Source organism: Tiliqua scincoides, chromosome 1, assembly GCF_035046505.1.
Source record: "Tiliqua scincoides isolate rTilSci1 chromosome 1, rTilSci1.hap2, whole genome shotgun sequence".
Taxonomy (NCBI): Eukaryota; Metazoa; Chordata; class Lepidosauria; order Squamata; family Scincidae; genus Tiliqua; species Tiliqua scincoides.
This window is the reverse complement of record NC_089821.1, coordinates 294419075-294423291: the sequence shown is the minus strand read 5'-3', so window position 1 is coordinate 294423291 and position 4217 is coordinate 294419075. Positions and strand designations below refer to the sequence as shown.

At 47.4% G+C, this 4217-nt stretch overlaps 1 pseudogene; it reads left to right on the top strand.

Moving 5' to 3' along the window:
• The first annotated feature begins 1399 nt into the window (after positions 1–1399).
• Positions 1400–1520, top strand: LOC136637706 (5S ribosomal RNA; annotated as a pseudogene).
• The last annotated feature ends 2697 nt before the right edge of the window (positions 1521–4217 follow it).

Sequence of the window (4217 nt, the reverse complement as noted above, 5' to 3'; positions counted from 1 at the left end):
ATGATTTACTATGCCAGCCTAGAGAGGTGGAGGTTGTATAAGCAACCTACAGAGGTGGAGGTTGTGTAATCCATGAGTTTGTAGCTTGACCAGGGTTTTTTGGAAGTTTGGCCTGTGAGAAGTTTGGCCTGTAACCAGATATAAAATCACAACTAAGGAAAAAGGGGACTTTCATGTAACACAGGAGGTGGTGTAAATCTGAGCAGCCCAGAGCTGCTCCAAGCTGCCCAGGACCAGAGTTAGGATCTGGCACAAGTGCTGGATCCTGACCTCGCCCCCCTTCAACCTCCACCCACCCACAGGCCCGCCTGCCACCCACCCACCCCTTGATCCGAAATGCCTCCATCCCACCCTCCACCTGCCACCCCAAGTCCCCACATGGCCTGACTTGGCCAGCATGGGCTTACCTTTGTGTCGGCCCAGTGGGGCTTGGGCTGGCATCCAGAGGCCAGCACATGTCCTTACGCCATCCTTCCTCTTCTCCCAGTGGCGCAAAAGTGCTTTATGGCAGTTGTGCAGGGACTTGCGCGGACTTGTTGGGATTGTGCCCTAAAACACACACATTAAGAAAAAAAGCAAGGGGGGAAAAGCTGTAGGAGGTTTGTTTTCTTCTAAATCTTTGCAGAGGTCATGCCTGAGCACCCAGGGTTACAGCACATCAGCCCCGGACATGCTTACTTGAAGAGTAAATGCCATTTATTAGGACTACATTTTGAAGTGTTTGGATTTACTTTCTGTGTTTAGCAGCATAGCGATTTGCAAGTGAATGATGGGGAGAAGCACAAGCCATCTGTTTTTAATTAATTACTTTTTCACATAAATTTGTTTATTTTCTCAATTGATCAGAGTTTGAACTTTTCTAAATAAATGCGTCCAGCTTAACTGGGTGTTTCTCGTACTTAACTGGTTATGTCTAGTGCTGATCTAACAGGTTAGAGTTTGTCAGTGTGAGCAATCACCATGACCAATTAATATGATACATGGAAATGAAATGCAGTGAAATACCAGAAGCAAAAGTTCACAGATAATGCAATTAACAAGTACAATAGTGGCTTTTGTTGGGAGTAGCTGCACAGCTGTGGCACCATTTGAATGGTGTGTCCACAATATGAGTACTGGCAATTCTCAGTCTCTGAGATGCTTAAATGGATTTTCCTCATCTTGACATGTGATAATCAGAAGGATGCCCCTTGACTCACTAGCACACGTGTAGCTCTCCCTATCGAAACCAACTTGTTTAATATACTTATATACTAATGGCTCAGCAGTTCCCAAACCTACCTGGTCATGACACCCTTCATTCATGGCACCCTCTCATAGCGGCTCTGTGCCGTGGGAGGTCCAGCCAGCTGCAGCACTCTCCCAAGATATTGCATGAGAATACAGCAATTTTGGCCTCGCCAAGACGATGGTGTTACCCTGCACATGCCCAATCTCGTCTGATCTTGGAAGCTAAGCAGGGTCAGGCCTGGTTAGTACTTGGATGGGAGACCACCTGGGAATACCGGGTGTTGTAGGCTTATACCATAGTCTTTCGAGACTGAAAGTTGCCAACCAGAGAGCCAGGAAGAGGCCACCAGGGACATCCCATAGCACCCAGGGTGCCATCATGCATGGTTTGGGAACCACTGGCCCAATCCTATCCTCATGGTAAGCAGTATACCACATGTTCTGCTGGCATGACAGCCTCTCTACTGGTCAGTGCAGTGCTGTTGCAGGTGTGGGAGCCGGAAAACCATGTGCGGCATGATCACAGCACAAAACTGGCCACCAGTGGGATTCTGCCAGCAGAAGGGTGAGGATTGGGCTGGGGTTGGGCAGGGGGTTGGTGGCAGGGTGGGTCACAGTGGCACTGGCATCTGCCGTATCCTGAACTCCTGGCCCAGCCCAGACACACCACCGGTAGGCCAGCAAATGAATTGATGTAGATCTGGGACCTTGTGCTTGCCAGGAAAGTAAATAAAGTTTTTCATTTTTTACCTTTCCTGACTGGCACACTGATTTCAGCTGCTGCTGCTGCAGTGACCCTGCAGCCAGCACGCCAATTCAGGATGGGTTTGGACCATATCCCCTACTTACACAGAGATTAGGTTCCAGTGGTCCATACATAACTTGAAACCAACTAAATCAGAACAGCCAGTTCTTACCAGCCTAGTGCTGTCACACTTGCATGGAAACACCAGTAAAGGGCACACAGGTCTGTGTGAAAGCACTGACATGGACATCTATAAGTCAGGGAGCCAATGACCAATAAAAGTCAATGACAACACGAGGAATATATGGGATTTGAACATGCTGAAATTTGCTGGCAGTGTGGAACATAACATTTCAGGAGAACGGTTGTCAGATTTTTCTTGGACCTTGTTTACAAAGGGATGAAAGTGTAAATGCCACTAAATACCTGCTGCTGGAGAGTAGCAGCAGGGAAGGGCTATTCACAGCTTATGGGCTTCCTGGAGAGATCTGGTTATGGTTAGCCACTGTGGGAAACAAAATGTGGGATTTGAAAAACTTTTCGTGTGATCCGGGCATGCTCTTTCAACTATGCTCTTCCAACTCATATCCAACAGTTGCTCTAACACAAAAAGCCTCCCTGAATAACCAGGTTTTCACTGTTTGCCAAAGGAAGAGCTGTGATTGAGCCAGACGGGCCTTTGGCAAGACACTCTGTGTTGATAGCATTGTTGTTGGCAACCTTCAGTCTCGAAAGACTATGGTATCGCGCTCTGAATGGTGGTTCTGGAACAGCGTCTAGTGTGGCTGAAAAGGCTGATTCAGGAGTGACAATCCCTTAAACTGCTGGTTCCCGTGTTGTGCCGATGCCGTATGGTGAAGTTGGAGTGTCCTCTCCAGTGCGCAAAGCCTGGGTAAAGAAGGTATGGAGGATAGGCTGTTACCCATGCAGCAAATCCCCCCTCTCCACGTCGCTGGAATGGTTCAATGGAAAGCCAGAGCCCAATACGGTTGGTTCCAGCGACGTCGCAGGAGTTGCCAGAGCATGACTGTGTACAGCCGCGAACTGCCTCAGGGACTCCGGCTCCGGATTTTGCCTCGAGGTTGACTCCTGAAGCCTTTTCCACAACTGGATGTAGCCACAAGGCAGTGGAGGTTTGAGGTCAGAGTTTCCTTCTCTTAGATGAGCTGTGTCAGAAGGCTCTGCTACTCATGGCTCCAAAGTTCTGACACACATGTCTCTTAGCAAGTCATGTGCTAGCCTCAAACCATGGGTCTCCCAGATCAAGCCCCAGAGACCCTGACAACAAGGGAGCAGTAGGCAGATGGTCCCGAGATGGCCATTTCCTGCATCCTAGTCAAACGCAATTCAGATGTTCAACAGATCTTAATATGTGGATAGGTTCATACAGTACAATACTGTCCTTTTCATACCCTGGTCCTAAACCATTTAAGGATAGATGCTCATCTTAGAAAGTGGTTATATGTGCATCATGTTAACTACTTGGTAATCAGTCGTCTGTGTTTGCCCATTGTTTTCTCCACCAAAGAATAGCTGTGGGAAAACATGCATGGAACACCATCATTCTGAACAGTTTTCGTGTCAGTGTGAGTAAAGGATTAGTTTCCTGCCTACTCCTTCTCATGGATCCTTCCTACAAAGAATTAATGAATCAAGAATTGAACTTCTGTCATTGCCATCTGTCACTGCCATCTCTATACAGCTACTGATATACAATTACACATATACATAAACATACCCTTGAAACGACCCATCTCCCAAAACAGAAGATGCCTTCCTTTGAAGAACCCCATTGTGATGTAACCTCAGCACTGGAAATATGACAGAGCACTTGCATTTTCTACGCAGAGAGGATCTGAGTGTCTGGAGCAATCTTTGCAATGAGTATTCAAGCTGAAAATTACTCGGCATTTTGTTGCTGCTTTGTTTGGAACAAATCAGTGATGTTGTCTGCTGTTCAAGTCCATTGGCAGGTACATCAAAGGAAAGCAATCAGCCTGAACTCTAGGCACAGCAGTATAAAAAAATATTTAGTTTCATCAGGGGAAGAAAGGAGCCCTGATTCAGTAATTTCACCTGCAACTTAACATATTCCAGTAACACTTTTGCCGATGCTATATACATATTCAGGCTGACTGGCCTGCCCTGTATCCAAACACAGGGTTGGGGCTGAAAGTAGCCCAGCCCGGGACAAGGGGAATCGCTTCCCCTTGCCCCGGGTAAAGCCGCAGCAGCCCCAACA